The 17,788-nt window shown below is 41.1% G+C and overlaps 2 long non-coding RNA genes across 2 annotated transcripts; both read left to right on the top strand.

The window, feature by feature from the left end:
* The first annotated feature begins 207 nt into the window (after positions 1-207).
* Positions 208-13,280, top strand: LOC124286875. Its single transcript, XR_006901137.1, has 3 exons — positions 208-219; positions 12,221-12,223; positions 12,831-13,280. It is a non-coding gene; the product is annotated as an uncharacterized LOC124286875 (long non-coding RNA).
* A 90-nt stretch (positions 13,281-13,370) lies between these two features.
* LOC124286874 lies at positions 13,371-14,100 on the top strand. The gene is made up of 2 exons (XR_006901136.1): positions 13,371-13,723; positions 14,026-14,100. It is a non-coding gene; the product is annotated as an uncharacterized LOC124286874 (long non-coding RNA).
* Positions 14,101-17,788: the final 3,688 nt, after the last annotated feature.

Genomic DNA, 17,788 nt, shown 5'->3' with positions numbered 1-17,788 from the left:
ATGAAGATGATGAGGAGGATTCCACCTTGATGAAGGTCAGATCCTATACCTGGCTCCATTAATAACGGTTGATTTCAAGATGTTTAAGCGTCAGTCAGCACAGTTAAAGGTCAGCATGGAATATTGTACGCTCACATTAATCACCAAACTGAGCTTGAATTATCGTCACTTGGTTTTCTGAACACACGGACTTTAGCAACAATGAAGAGCTGGTGTTGTGTCCACATTTAGAATTCCATCTCATCGTTGTGTTCTCGACCGTGCATTCGTATTCCTGTGGATCTGTAATTCTCACAGCTGATCTGTCTTTGTGTCAGTTTCACGGTATCTCAAATTTCTTGATATCTCGACAGGTACAGCAGATTCCCCACATGGGTACAATGTGTGAAGCCCATTTCTGGTGTCCCCCACCGCGATATTGCTGGAGTATTGCTAAATGCGGCGTAAAACCATACTCACTCACTCTCGGTATCTCAAAATTGCCGGATATCTCGAACAGAAACGATATTTTATGAATAGACAACTTCTTTATTGCACTGGATGCAACGTTTCGGTGTAGATGCTAACAATGTTATCGAGCAAGTGTTCATCATACCAGCTTCTAAATGCCACTCAAAGAAGTTTCCAGGTGCAACATTGTCCCCGTAGGTAAGAGATGAGGGGCGGTGGGGTAGCCTAATGGTTAAAGCGTTGGCTCGTCACGCCGAAGACCCGGTTTGAATCCCCACATGGGTACAATGTGTGAAGCCCATTTCTGGTGTCCCCCGCTGTGATGTTGCTTTAATATTGCTAAAAGCGGCGTAAAGCCAAACTCAGTCAGTCAGTAAGAGATGACAGCATTCCAGCATTTGGGTATTGCTCGTAGACATCACCTTCGACGCTGTACGGAGCTGTGGCACTGTGTTCGGAGGAGCAGGCGAAGTCCCATCAAAGCATCGTGGTTAAAGCCTTTGCTCATCACGCCAAAGACCTGGGTTCGAGTCGTACATGGTACAATGCATGGGCGGATCCAGGAATTTTGAAAGGAGGGGGGTTCAGGGGGTTGGCTCCGCCAACGCCCCCCAAAAAATCTTCAATGTGGGCTTAAGTCATTTTAAAAAAAGGGTGGTGGTGGGGTGGGTTGGGGTTGAGGGTGGTGGTGTGGTGTGTGTGTGTGTGTGGTGGGTGGTGGGGGTGAACCCTGAACCCCCTTCTGGATCCGCCAATGCAATGTGTGAAGCCCATTTTTGATGTCGCCCTTCGTGATATAGCTGGAATTGTTAAAATCGGCGTAAAAACATACTCGCTGACTAATAAATACTCACTGATAAATAGTTGTTTTCAACCGCAGAACAAGTTTCTCTCCCAGACCCGAGAGAATAAAATAAAAGGGAGTCCAAAGTCAAGTATAGAGTGATTTAGCAAGACTTGATTAACGTTTACTTGCAATTTTCTGGGACAATACAGACTTGCGTGAATAAAACACCTTTAAAAATATTTGCAAAACATTTCGCTAAAACATTTAAAAATCAGTGTTACTAAATGCTTCCCGATTCCCGTAATGGTTACAATTTGTGAACCCATTTCAGGTGTTCGATCCCCATCGTGATATTGCAGAATTGTTGACACAAAACCACACTGAGTGACTCACACAAGGACCCGTGAGACTGACGTCACTCGGAAATGGGATGACGTCATCAAACAATGAGTGAGTGAGTGAGTTTAGTGTTACGCTGCACTCAGCAATATTCCAACAATACGGCGGCGGTCTGTAAATAATTGAGTCTTTACCAGACAATCCAGTGATTAACAGCATTGGCATCGATCTTCGCATCTGGGACACGATGACATTTGTCAACCAAATCAGCGAGCCTGACCACCCGATCCCGTTAGTCGCCTCTTACGTTATCAAACAATGGATTGATATTTCTTTCTATGACAATTGAACTGCTTGGTTACCAGACTGCTGAAAAAGATTAGCTAAACGGAAGGTCTTCTCGTAATGTTTTTAACAAAAAACACTAAAAACCACACGTATACATCATTTTTTAAAAACTTTCCGACAGTACAACGGATTTAGAACTCTTCAAAGGCTTCAAATTTCATTTAACAGCTTTTTATAGCGTTCACGTCACAGCACATACACAAATTTGTTTTACAAGGCGCAATGTTTAGCCGCAAGTCTTGGTTCGAATCCTTATAGCATTCAACACATCAAACTGATGGCCTCTAAGGGTGGTTTGTATACTAATCAGATAAGACACCGACCTGTAGCTATAGTTACACAGCCAGCCACATTCTCGTCGACGTCGCCAACGGTGTCTCAGACATGTACGATACAGATATATGTACAGCAAATCCATGTTCATAAATATCTTGGAAAAACAACCGGAACATCTCCAACCTTATTTAATTAAAATGTTAAAACTGCAAATGAGACTTGTTTTTTCGAAAAAAATATCCATTAAAAAAATCAAATTAATAAACGAGTTGTTTAAATTAAAGTGAACAGAAGCCGTCTAAGGGCATCAGGCGGCGTAATCGGTAATCAGTAATGAGATGAGGGAAGCCAAAGGGATGCGGCTATCCTTCCGACTCTGACAGGCTGCCAACATCACGACTCACAAGAACAAACTACGCTAAATGAGTGCCCGACTCCCATGGGAGAGACTCAACCCCTGGGGAGGCTTAGCTTGAGAAAAAAAATACCACATATGATTACATTGTAAGGACATTTCATGGCTTCCAATGATCCGATACGGCGCCCAGAAAAGATAGGAAATTATTGTCGAAATAGATTTAATGGGGTGTTTATGCAATCTGAAAATCTCCACGAAAAGGTAGGAATTGCAGAAGTTTGTGTAATTTGTTCCGTAATGACGTACGCGGCCAAAGCTGGAGGCCCTAAGGTATCTTATAACCACAAATCGGATTAATTATTTCTTAATGATCAGCGTGATATAGCTGTCAGAGAAAAAAAATATTTGGGAAGCACACGAGGGGTGCACTTGAAGGACCTCATTAAACTGGAAGTGATAAGAAACGTGAAATTGGGACCAAGACGAGAACTCGGCGCGCTTGTTATTTTGTTACGAAGAGACAAATCTGAGCGAGTTATCGGGGGACTTGTTGTATTGTGTACAACGATGGATGTACAAACCTTCTCGAAATATCCACAAAGCGTTCGTAACGTTACGACCTATCGTAACTCTATACTTTATCCTATTCTAGAAATATAGTGATAGCCAAGGTCCTGATCCACAAATCGTTCGTAATGTTACGACCTATCGTAACTCTATACTTTATCCTATTCTAGAAATATAGTGATAACCAAGGTCCTGATCCACAAATCGTTCGTAATGTTACGACCTATCGTGATTCTATACTTTATCCTATTCTAGAAATATAGTGATAACCAGGGTCCCGAGCCACAAAACGTTCGTAACGTTACGACCTATCGTAACTCTATACTTTATCCTATTCTAGAAATATAGTGATAACCAAGGTCCTGATCCACAAATCGTTCGTAATGTTACGACCTATCGTGATTCTATACTTTATCCTATTCTAGAAATATAGTGATAACCAGGGTCCCGAGTTACGACAAACTCTATAGTTCGAAATAACGGTCCTGATCCACAAAACGTTCGACCGACCTATCGTAACTCTAACTCTATATAGTGATAACTCCACAAATCGTTCGTAACGTTACCTATCGTCTCTATAATCCTATTCTATATAGTGATAACCAGGGTCCTGATCCACAAATCGTTCGTAACGTTACGACCTATCGTAACTCTATACTTTATCCTATTCTAGAAATATAGTGATAGCCAAGGTCCTGATCCACAAATCGTTCGTAACGTTACGACCTATCGTAACTCTATACTTTATCCTATTCTAGAAATATAGTGATAACCAAGGTCCTGATCCACAAATCGTTCGTAACGTTACGACCTATCGTAACTATATTCTTTATCATAGACTTGATTAAAAATGGTGTAGTGCTACGAACGTTTTGTGGCTTCGGCTCCAGATCACTGCTTGCATCACTGGGTGTTGATGTCATATTAGGGGCGGTGGGGTAGCCTAATGGTTAAAGCGTTGGCTCGTCACGCCGAAGACCCGGGTTCGAATCCCCACATGGGTACAATGTGTGAAGCCCATTTCTGGTGTCCCCCGCCGTGATGTTGCTGGAATATTGCTAAAAGCGGCGTAAAACCAAACTCAGTCAGTCAGTCAGTCAGTGATGTCATATGATGCTGTGTGATTTATGTTGTGAACGTGATCGACAGTTCGGTTTAGAAGTGAGTATGGGTTTTAGCCACTGTTAACATTATTTGAGCAATATCGCTGTTGGGACACAAATCATGTACACGTATTAATTAAGACACTGCAACCAAGTGACGAATCGAACCCAGATCTATGCGTCACTATGAAAAAAACACCTTTTACCACCACGCTAACCCTTCGATATATGGAGAGGGTAGCCTTGTGGTTAAAGCGTTCGCTCGTCATGCCGAAGACCCGGGTTCGATTCCCCACATGGGTAAAATTTGTGAAGTCCATTTCTGGTGTTCCCTGACGTGATATAACTGGAATAATGCTAAAATTGGCGTTAGAACTCTTGGAATAACCTTTCTGAGAGACATTTAGAAGCACTATAGAAGGATAACGTCAACTGTGTGATAATGGTGTTCGAACCAACAGCGAGGTTGTTCTTTCATGTATTATTTCCATTCCTTAGAACTCTTGGAGGTGTTGGTTTGAATCGATGTTCTGAGATGCTGCGTGATGCATGCGCTGTAAGGTGTAAAGACCGCTGTAATATAACGCGATCTTTGTTGACTCGTCATTTATTCATAACAAATATCCTCCTTAACTCTCTATTTCACGGGGGCGGTGGGGTAGCCTGGTGGTTAAAGCGTTCGCTCGTCACGACGAAGGTCCGGGTTCGATTCCACACGTGGGTACAGGCCCCCAATTCACTCTCCGACTCACTCACAAACTCATTCTGATTTACCCTGTAACAATCTGGGGGCCGTTGGGTGGCCTAGTGGGTAATGCGTTTGCTCCTCAGGCCGAAATCCCTGGCTCAAATCACCGCATGGGTACAGTACATGAAGCCCATTTCTGGTGTCCCACGTCGTGATATTGCTGGAATATTGCTAAAAGCGGCGTAAAACCACACTCACTCACACACAACTCTCTAACTCACACTCACTCTTTGTGATTCATTCTCCAACTCACACTCCTAACTCAAAGTTTAACTCTTGGTTATTAAATCACTAACTCACTCTCTGATTCACGCTATTATATACACTTTGATTCACAAACTTACCTCTTTAACTCAGCCGCCAATTTCACAAGGAAAAAAACACACGCACAGAAATGCGCACACACACGCGCATGCACGCAGGCACACAAACAGTATAGAGACAAATTCACGACAAGCGGCGACACACGTTGACATCGTATTTAACAGCTACAAGTCAGCTCACTGTGGAGAATCAGACTTATAGAAATATCAGCTTCAATAAACTACGTTCTAGGAATGGAATTGACACCTTGGTTCGCGCTAATGTAGATCATAGCGAACCCGCTTAAAGGTCGTTTGTAATTTGATAGTTCCTCAATATGATTCATCAACCTTAAACAATGTCCCTAACTGATCCCATCTTAAAGCATCTTAATGCCTTGAACCATCTTTCTAAATGGCCCTGCAATAACGAGGATGATCAACGAATGTATTCTTTCACTCCGTCATTCTTGCTGTTGTTGACTTGAGATTATAAATCATATTCAACAAAGCAAAGACGAAGTTAATCATTGATATTTCTTTCCAAATTTTACCACTCATAATTGTGTTCTCTCATCCGACAACACACTATTGTTCCTTCTTTGAATTGAAATACGAAGTTGATCGTTGATATAATGTTTCATAAGCACAATTACATTATGATTTTAAAGTTCATGCATGAAACAAAATACGGAGATGAGATTTGTTTTTGAACTTTAACATGTAGTATGAAACTGTCTTAAATCAGATGGAATACAATTTTCCGCCTGGCTTCATAAACGCAAGCCGGTAATGCATCGCTTTTGATCTTCCCGACTGAAACAAAAGTAGGTTTGTTATGGAAAGATAACGAAAACAACAAATCTATTTCAAAACTGTTTCAACGGTATTTATATTTCACAAAAGTGTCACTCCCTTTAATGTCATCAAGCAAAGAAGCCATCTGAAGAATATATTTAGCCTGTAACAAAGTCGATAGTCTTACATTAACTTGTTTCTTGCCTTTGTGAACCAGACTTAATATCATTCAGATACACTTCCTTTCAGCTCGCTGAATTTCTAACTTCAAATTCCAATTATGAAAATTGAAAGTGCATTTTAAAATATATTTGCTGCATTTGGAAGTTGAGAGAACAATGATTCTTTTGTATTAATTAAATTCGTTTTAGTTTCTGCAACGAACTAGGGAAGATGCGAGTCTTCAGTAACACATGCTTCTCGTAAGAAGCGGGGCGGTGTGGTAGCCAAGTGGTTAAAGCGTTCGCTCGTCACGGAACTAAGACCTGGGTTCGATTCCGAACATGGGGACAATGGGTGAAGCCCATTTGTAGTGTATTGCTGGAATATTGCTAATGCGGCGTAAAACTAAACTCACTCACTCACTGTTGCTAGTTGCGGCTGATAAATTAACTGAGTGTACGCGCCGTTGTGGACGAGTGTTCTTTGATTAGCACTGGGATTTGCCGCACAACAATTTTACACTGGACAGTACATCTACATAAGTTAATTATAAATTTTCAGTGGAAAGTTGTTGAGGTAACGATAACCTTGCCCACATAAACCTAACACTTTTCTGTTTATTTTTTGGCATTCCAATACATGTGTACTTTCTTTTTTCGTGTGACGTGTGTGATGTTGGTTCGGCGAAATCTGGTTTGTTGTCTGGAAATATGGAGGTCAAGAAACCATTGAAATCCAAGGAAAGAAGCCAGCCATCAACAGAGACCGCGGCATCTACCTATCCAAAGTGTACTACACTGTGCTTTAATCATGGCATCAACCACAAATGGACACCTTGATTGCCTTGGTCTCAGTGTTGCCATAGCCAGCTCGGGATATCGTAGTTATTGCACCAAGCCCGATCACTACATCGCCATTGTACTTCTTGGCTTCTCATTCGTAACGGTACAGGTGGGTAGCCTTGTGGTTAACGCGTTTACTCGTCCTGGGTTCGATTCCTCGCACGGGATCGGGTTGTCATGCTCGCTGACCTGGTTGACGCATGTCATCGTGTCCCAATTGCGTAGACCGATGCTCATGTTGTCGATTACTGGATTGTCTGATCCATACTCGAATATTTACAGTCCGCCGTCATATAGGTGGAATATTTGCCGAGTGCGACGTTGAACAACAAACCTGTGGTCTGTAAATAATCGAGTCTGGACCAGACAATCCAGTGATCAACATCATTAGCAACGACCTTACGCAATTGGGATGTGAAGACATGTGTCAACTAAGTCAGCGATACTGACCACCCGATCCCATGTGAGGAGTCTTACGACAAGCATGGGTTACTGAAGATCAATTCTAACCCGGATCATCCCGGGCCAGTTCTTGTAGGCCTTGAACCTCATGTACCCATTGGGATGTTGGGGGTGGGTGTGTGGGTGCTCGGATCTTCACGGGTCCATTACACTCGTTAGATCTCGTTACCCACAAACCTTTGTCTGCTTTGCCACGTCTATTTCTTAGAAATGCCTATAAAACCCACAATATCTCTCTTATTTAATCTTATTTGTGTTTTAATATGAATACAAAGTCCCATTTAAACGGAATTTCTATATATCCATTCAAACATTAAATTATAGTGGAAACATCATCACTCTAAATATATATACATGAAATTTGTTATTCAGTATTCACATACATATTTACAATTTATGATACAGACCGATTTCGGACTGGAGTTATGTACTGTGTAGACTGTATCAGACAGACAGACAGACATTTTATTCAGTAATAGGCCACTGGCCCAAAATACATTCATAAATATATAATAAGAAGTTACATGCGTTTTACCAGGGAGACTATATAATGTTGTAGATTATCCCTGGTTTTACACAAAAACATCAGAATCTCTTATTTTCCCAACATTATATAAAAATAGGCACAAATTATTTATAACATTTATGTTTTTTGAAGTCATTATGTTTATAAAACTGTGTTGTGAAATAGGATGTTTCAAATATTTACCGAGAAACTTATTCCTTATATCTAAGTAGGCTTTACAATAAAGTAAAACATGTATTTCATAGACTGTATCACAGTCCCCGAACCACATTATTTCCCCTACTGCCTAGCCCTACCTTCAATGCTTAACATTATTATGAAGCTAGTCTAGATTCCCTCAGGTTCTCAATTTCCCATCTGAATGGGGATCCTTTTAAATGCGTTTATTTGTTACTATCAAAATTATATATAATCAGAGACTGGGCGTTAGTCTATGTACATTGTTGTGAGGCACGTTTTCCAACCTTGTTGTCGACCATTGACTGACTCCCATCGCCGAAAGGCTCACAGAGTACAAGTTTTATTTCTTGTATTCGATGTTTACGATATCGAAGAACACAGGGGTAATAATCTCTATATTGACCGGCGATCTCCGAAGAGTGATAACAAACTCTTCAATGTATACAGTGAATATTTCATTAAGGAACAGCATCCCTGTTGCATCGTGACTGTCTGTAATCGAGTCTGGGCGAGGTCAACCAGTGGTTGATGTCATGAGCAACGATCCGCATCTGAAAGTTCATCAAATATCAGCATGGTCAAACATGGTCAAACATGGTCACAACATGCACCCTCATTATATGTTGTCGGCACACTGGAGTGAGTGAGTAAGGTTTTACGCCGCTTAATTTAAGCAATATTCCAGCAATATCACGGGGGTTGGGGGGACATAAGAAATGGGCTTCACACATAGTACCCATGTGGGGAATCGAACCCGGGTCTTTGGAGTGACGAGCGAACGTTTAATCACTAGGCTACTCCACCGACACGGCACACTGGAGGCAGAAAACACATTTCGAAGGAGCGCGATACAAGTTCCTGCACATGCTGGTTATAGGGTTCCATATACAAGTGTCACTCACCAATTTACCTCACCTATTTAGGCCTAATCCTTATCCACACTCCTTTCTTCAGGCAACACCAATGAGCTTAATCAGGCCCTCCTATCTATGTGATGAAAAAGCGTTAAATGAGATCATAATGATGGCGTATTGGTAGCATAGCGTCTGTATTGCTATCTAATGCAGTTCATATACGAACAAAAAGAGGTACTATCGGATTTGACAGCGGCTGTTAGCGGAATACGCGTACAGCCGCTATGCGAAACTCGGTAAAATGCAGCGGAATAACTTCGACTGTATCCGTGAAAAACCGATCGTAGTTGAATTACAACACCATTTATGTTAATGTCGATGTGTTGTTAATACACGTTCAGCCAATCAGCCAATCAACTGGAGAGCCGAGATACAGGATGCCGGTTTAGAGAGCCTTAATTACTGTACAAACAGTCAATCGGGTGTTCTTTGTTGTGCCGAAATACGGAATAGACTGACGCTGGATTAGAGGGCGTGTAAATGATCATAAATTAACTAGCTTCTGCCGGGACCAAATTCAAGTGCCGATACTGGAGCGCACGCCGGATTGGAGGGCTGCCGGTTTAAAGAGCTTCCACTGTACTGAGCTGGGTATACGTTGTTCAAGACGCGGGGTCCATTGGGCAGAAGGTCTAGGGTAATCATATTGAAGCTGTATCTCAGTTGGGCAGCATTCATAAAACTGGTTAGCACCAGCAGCCACTCACACACATACACACACGCATGTGTCCCCATAAACGCAATAATCGTGAACGCCACATTAAACCATATGATATATAACACATTTGTACCGCACCTAATATCTCAAAAGTGCTCAGTGTCTCTAAGGACAAATTATGCGCAATCCGCAGACATTATTACCCTTCTGAAACGCTAGAAGGTTAAACGTCCATCTTATCCCACCGGGTACCCATTCACTGTTGGGTGAACAGAGGCCATTTTGAACAACTTTACTGATTTGTGACTTTCGCCCTATGCACAAGACACGCCCACCACAGTTTGTTAACGCTTGCTCGTGATGACGTAGCTGCTATGTGAAATGTGGCTGAACACCGTGTTCAGCACATGCGTAGCGCAGATACGAGAAGTCATGTTGTTTTTCTATTTTTGTGTAACCCGCGAATCCGGATTAGACTTAATCTTCAGTAACCCACGCTTGTCGTAAGAGGCGACTAACAGGATCGGTTTGACACATGTCATCGTATCCCAATTGCGATCGATCGATGCTCATGCTGTTGATCACTGGATTGTCTGGTCCAGGTCCGATTATTTACAGACCGCCGCAATACAGCAGGAATATTGCTGAGTGCAGCTTTTAACAACCGACCAACCATCTTATTAAAATGTAGCCCGGCACAGACCCATTACTAAAATTATAGGATCCACGTAGTTTATCTCAGTAGGGAATAGAAGACGGATTTTCTGTGTAACGAGTTAACGCTTTGACCACTTGACCACACACACCTAGACCAAGGGTCAGGACGGTTTTGCAGCAGGGCCACTTGTATACAGGCTGGTGTCTGAGGGAGGCTACCTTATAAAACACTTTCCAGAACTGAACAAAACCGTTCGGATTCAATATACAAAGCATTGGATATCTTAACAATGTTCTTTGAAAGCGTGAGTACATTATCATCCAAAATTGTACTCACGTGTCTACATACATCATAATTAATGAATGATAAAGACGTAATATTTACATGATGTTTGTTTGTGGGGAGAACGAGTGTGTCTCAAGCACTATCAAGTCGACTGCGATAAAAACGTTCAATGGACGCCATTTTGAATCCGAGGACCCTTTGACCCTATCAGTCCGTTCCGACTGCCAATGCAACCGAGCTGAAAAACACAAATAATAAACCCCTCTATCGTCTCCGCTTTCGTTTACAAGTCCATATCTATTTCAGCAATCAATAATGGTTTAGTTTGGACACTAAAGTCGAAAGCGAGACGAAAGCTGGCCCACGACCACTCGAAATGATGGTGAAAGTCTTTCGAATTCTGTAAATAGGCTAAGAGTACCTCTGCAAGCGAACACAAATCTAAAGTGATGGTATTGAAGTAATCTAATCACAAGACACTCTGAAAGATAGAAATCAGACTTGCTTCCGCGGCTATTTTTCCCCTATGAATCTCTTGAGAGAGATCTCGTCTGCTCGCTTACTACCACGAGGAATCCTTGCCCAGCTAACGTTTCTTGTAATTCACTGTGTCTCAAGTGGTGCCGCCTTGTAACGCTGTTAGCATCGATTCTTCGGAGAATCGCCGATTGAACAAGCTTATTAAGATAATTGACACGGAAAATGACGGACAGAGAAGATCCCGATATTAGAAAATTGATGTTTGTAAGTTCCATCTCTCCTTTGACCTCGACTCACTTCGACTCGCCCCCAGACATTAACCAATAACGCTGTGCCAATTGAAATTTACATCTTCCTGTGCAGGGTTTGAATCTAAGGTCTGTCTTGTTTTGTATGGCGTTAACACACTTAAACCTTTCGACGTTCGTTCTATTGGAAAGAAAAAGATTGGCGGATTTAGCAAAGGGTGATCGTTCTCAATATCTGTCGGGGTAATTGGACAGGGTGAGTGGGGCTCGCGTTTTACCTAATTACGGCTAGTGTTCCACGCGCGACACAGGAAAATCATTATACTGTTTAATAGGGGTTGGAATAAGGAGAATAATTTGGTCCTCTGAAACCCATCTGGTGCGGTGTATGTGGAACAACTCTTCAGGTCTTCAATTGGGTCATCTCCAGATCTGATAAGCATGCTGTCTCAGACGTAGCGCATGGAGACGAGGTGTGTTTTAATACGAAGTTGAAATTTGACACGGTAAAGTTGAATAAAATATTTGAGACTTTTGACACATGGCATATCTGTCAGAACTACCACATCTGTCGTTCTTCCCGACGCAGTGATGCAGGATGTGGATGTAAACGGGAAGTTGTGGATTACTGGTTTCATTTGAGAAGATTACGATGACATATGTAATCGAAGCAAAATGATGCACAGCTGAAGGCATATGAATGAAAACAAATTAAATTTTAATTATCAGACAGTGTTATATTTAGACACTGTGTTTAAAACATATGTAAATTACCTAAACTAAATAGCACGCAAGATGCAGCATACATGTACAAGAATATGTCACATTATAGAACTCGAGTTATATTGAAGCTACATCTAGCTCTGATTTTATAGTATTCGGTTTATATCGTAGGTACATGTACATGTTACACGATTCTCTGAGTACATATATAGACCATACATCGACATTTATCGAGGTTACTCGAGTATTTGATAACATACAACATGTATATATTAATATATGGAACGGGGGAGAATTTATTGTTGTATAAAATTAACACGGAAAGTAGCGGGCTCGATGACAGCAGCGACATAACAAAACACCTTAAAAGATGGTACTTGACATTTCCCTGGCGGTCGGCATTTAAGGGGACAAACAGGGCTAGTGAGGTCGGAGTCATATTGTGTGTGAGTGACTGACTGAGTTCAGTTTTACGCCGCTTTTAAGCAATATTACGGCGGGGGTACACCAGAAATGGGCTTAACACATTGTGCCCATGTGGGGAATCGAACACGTGTCTTCGGCGTGACGAGCCAACGCTTTAACCACTAGGCTACGCTACCGCCCCGTGTGTGAGAGTATAGCAGTGATGAAATTTCAGGGTTTGATCCCCTGGCATTTCATATGGTTGATTTAAAATTAAAATGTATCAATTTCCCAGTTGTATTTTTAGCAATGTCATTATGTTGCGGATGAGGTCATTTTAATATGTCATAAAATGCAAATAAAAACTATAAAATAATAGTTCATAAAAAAAAGGTTTTAGGTGGTAGTATTTTATAGGTTATTTAGTTTATTTGTGGTGAAAGAGTTCATCAATTGTATTGATGACAAAGGTAGCATTTCAAGAGAAATGCAGTTGTTCTGAGATCACTGTATATATTTAGCTCTGGGCAAGGTCAAGGTTGTCAGTCAAGGCTCATAGTTCAAGGTTGTGTCATGTCAGGTCATGACACTAGCAATTGTTTATCATGTGATCAGTTATGCTGATTTCTGATTGGTTGATTGGCAAACAATTGGCTCTGCATGTTACTCCTGTGCAATTAACCTTCACTTCACATTGGGACACAGAGATTGACAGGTGAGCCTTTTTGTTCTGGCATGACATTTTTACAGTGCTGGTTAGTACAAGTAAAATAGGTGTTATAATCCAATTCATAGTAAAGGCTTATTTTATCTTTAACTGTAATTGTATTGTAATTTCTTGTAGTTAATATAAATTAAAAGTAATAATTCTATGATAGTTTAATAAGCATTTTAAACATTATCTTTACAAAGTTAGTTACTTGCCAAATTAAATTATTACACGTCATAATTTAATTCATAACACATTATAATTTCCCCAATGTGTGATTTGTGACTGACTGAATGAATTGTTGTACTGTTTGTGTACTACAGACGGTAAGGTGTATGCCATGTGGTCTTGGGAGGGCGCCGCCATGCGCTTGATAAGCTGCATACCATATATATGTAAGTGACTGCTTGTGTATCAATGATTTTGCTACATGGTATTAGGCTGTGTCATTCCTGGTTTTATTCTTTGTATGTAACGTGCAATATTTTAAATGGGCATTTGTATTAGAACTCAATGAAGTGTAATGAAATGAAATCTATTGCCATTTAAATCTGGTGTATTGAATTCAATGTACTGAACATGACTTCTGTTATTTCAACATGGTGTAATGATTGATATGTTAAGTATGTCATGAATTAAGACGTGATGTGTTGAATGTCATGTTATTGTTAATTATATTATTGCCTAAATGTTCCAGGGCACTAAATTATCAGTACACATGCTGGATCATCAGAACAAACTCGCAACACTCTGAATAAAAGATTGAACCCCAGACAGCCATCTTCGTCGTCATTTCGCTTCGGCGAAAAGAGATATTACATGAGGATACCATGTTATCTGACGGTGGTAGCTAGCTTTATGAAACCGTCATAATTCTGGATTACAAGAAGACACGCACATGCAATCATGACGCTCTATTAGTGCAATCAGAGGCAATACCGATCAGTATAGGGTGCAATAATCTTTGAGTGAGTATGTTTTTTTTTAGCAATGTTCCAGCAATATCGCAGCGGGGGACACCAGAAATGGGCATCACACATTGAACCTATGTTTGAATCGAACAGGGGTCTCCGGCTTGACGAGCGAACGCTTCAACCGCTTGGCCAACCCATCGCCCCTCAATAATTTCAAACGCGACGTTCAACACCATTTCACTTGACATTACTACGACACATTAGATGACACCATGGTGTGATATTTCAGACGAGTTCTGTTGAAACCGAATATCCACCGCCTACATTCATCGTCATGGCTTATCCCTGCTCGATCGGGTAGAAAACAGCGAAAACAAGCTCTTTCCGGGCACAACTGTCTCGCTTCTAACACCGCGATCGCATAACATCCGGATTCGCTTCTAATACCACAAAACATAACATCCGGATCAGGAATAAAACGAAATACCAACCAAACCATCACCGCATGCTTGTACAAGGACATGCCGGTTATTTAGTTACACAGATTCTGTTTTCCCTCGATTTTCATTATGTCAAAACTGTGTAATGACAAACTCAACCCCCACACGCAAATGCACGAAACGCTTGATACGCCAGAAAGCTGCCGCCTTGAGATTTGCTGTTTGTTTTAACAGCGAATATAATGCGTGTAAGAATGGCAAAACCAGTCTTAAAATCATCATAACGAACTCGGCGACCGAACACAATGTTTTCCCTCGCTCGCAGATAACCATCGTACCTCGCCGGGGCCTCATTACCCACGGTGGCTGTGGATACAATCGCAAATTCCGGGAAAACACGAGAAAATGCCCCATTAACTGATATCTTCTTGCTGTGTCGACTTGTAAAATAATTATACGATTTGAAGATAAGAGATGCATTGCGGTAGCTTATTTGTTTTTCTTATCGACTAATTATAGGCAGCGACTGAGTTTCGTTTGTTTTGTTGTCCGAGTTTTGGAACCTTTCTTTGAAATATGTTATTTCGTGTAAAGTCAAGTTTTAATGAATACTTTTATTTTTCCTTCATTGTTACAGAATTGTGATGAGTGTACTTTCAAATTCGTATGTTATGTTTAACCTGTGGTTATCGTGCTGTTTGTAAACATAATTACACGTAGATTGTTTACTGTGGCTATAAGGATCTGAAGCCTTTCCGTGTTTCGAAGATGACTATTGCGTTGCAAGGCTAAACAATAAGCCGTACATCGTATGCAGTCTTTGTGTGGCATTTCTGAATTAATACACATAAGAGGATTTATGGATATCAACTTCTTTATTATCAGGAACAAGAGTTCAAAGCATGTTCTTACTGATCATCCGGTGAATGAATGTTGGGATGCAGAGAGCACACAGTAACATACGGTTATAACGAGAGATTGAGTATGGTTTTACGCCGCTTTTAGCAATATTCTAGCAATATCACGGCGGGCGACAACAGATATGGGCTTCACACCGCTTTTACGAACTCAAAGGGACCACGTAGTTTTAGTTCGTTATATCCGTAGTTCGATATACGCGTTTAAGGCAAAAATAGACAGTAAGTGTCCAAGACTAACATATATCCGTCAGTTCGTTATGAGCGTGTTCGTAATAAAAGTACTTATGGTATATATACACAAAGAAAAAAGTATTGCAACACCCATATCTTCGTGGTATCAACATGTTACCTTTAGGTAGGCTACCTAGCTTATCCTCGCCACATGCATATCGAAAATCAATGTATGGTGCACCCGAAGAGTCAAAATTAAGATACAAACAAACATATGATTATAAAAGGGTTTAAAATTCATAACTGTTGCGATACCTTTCTTCCATGCGTATATGTACATGTATCTACAACGAAAGTACAAGAAAGGTGGAAACCAACAGTTACATACAATTAATGCTGACTAGTGATTAGCATTAGACAAAGGGAAGCCAATCAGTGAAATGATAGTTTACACTGATGACATTCAGATCACGTGTGTGTATTTATCGACCCAGAGCCTCATACCACAAAGCGATCGTAGCGCTAAGACGATCGTAACTTCCATGCTTTAACATACACTTACGTCAATCGTATTGCTAACACGATCGTAACTTCCATGCTCTAACATGCACTTACGTCAATCGTATTGCTAACACGATCGTAACTTCAATGCTTTAACATACACTTACGTCAATCGTATCGCTAAGACGATCGTAACTTCAATACTTTAGCATACACTTACGTCAGTCGTAGCGCTAAGACGATCGTAACTTCAATACTTTAACATACACTTACGTCAGTCGTAGCGCTAAGACGATCGTAACTTCAATACTTTAACATACACCTACGTCAGTCGTATCGCTAAGACGATCGTAACTTCAATACTTTAACATACACCTACGTCAGTCGTATCGCTAACACGATCGTAACTTCAATACTTTAACATACACTTACGTCAGTCGTAGCGCTAAGATCACTCTGTGGAACAGTTCCCTGGTAGTCAAAGATATCTAACAACACAAAGGCGAAAAATATCTTTTCATTTTTTGTGCGGCATGTACAGCTAGGAATGTGCCATAGTCGAACCAAAGGCTATAGCCTTCGTTGCCATGTAAACGTTCTCGGATGTAAATGTGAAAACCAAATAACAAACAGAGTACGAGAAGCCGAAAGACAGGTCACAGATGAGTTTGTCATTCTCCGATACAAACCTGGACTAGCAACGGTTACCAATCTCCGACGTCAGTGACAATACTAGAACCTGAACACGACGTGTGATGCATAAGATAAGACTGAAAAAAATGTCTTACTGCCTTCAGTCTGTTGTGTTTTTGTTGTTTGTGTTCCATAAATCAGTTTAATCAGATATAAAACACAGCATAAATAAAGACATTGCCAGGAAAGCATGCAACACAGTGGTGCCCGCACGTGCCGTCTGGCGTGCTATGGCCGTAAATAATTCCAAGTATACCGCAAGAAACGTTGTCGGTGTGCTTGTTGACGCTGTTGACTGCGAGAGTCTTGAAGAATGAGGTGCTTGCGTTCAGGTGAGTGCTGAAGAGAATGAGTACAGTGAAGGTCACGATGACCCTAAACCTGCACGGGCATGCCAGGCCCTTTTTTGTGCCCCCCCACCGTGATCTTGCTGGAACATTGCTGAAAGGGGTGTAAAACTAAACTCACTCACTCACTCGAGCACCAAGGATCAAGTCTGCCAGAGACCCGTCCTACTATACTCAAGCCCAGTTACCACCGTCTTCCGGTGTGTCATATGTAACATATGTACATCCAATAATACCCATGTTATATTTTGGAATTCCAGATTGCTGCAGTTTCTGGATCTTTGAGAATGAAGACAGATCCTAAAGCTTAGCCATGTTAAGTTATAAGTCTTCGTCCCTTAAGGAACCGTGAAGATCCAGATTAGAATTAATTGGTCTTCAGTAACCCATGCTTGCCGTAAGAGGCGACTAACGGGATCGGGTGGCACATGTCATCGTATCCCAATTGCGTACATTAATACTCATGCTGTTGAT

Source organism: Haliotis rubra, unplaced genomic scaffold, assembly GCF_003918875.1.
Source record: "Haliotis rubra isolate DU_JTF1 unplaced genomic scaffold, ASM391887v1 Scf394, whole genome shotgun sequence".
Taxonomy (NCBI): Eukaryota; Metazoa; Mollusca; class Gastropoda; order Lepetellida; family Haliotidae; genus Haliotis; species Haliotis rubra.
The sequence above is the reverse complement of the archived record's forward strand: the minus strand, read 5'-3'. Positions and strand labels throughout refer to the sequence as shown.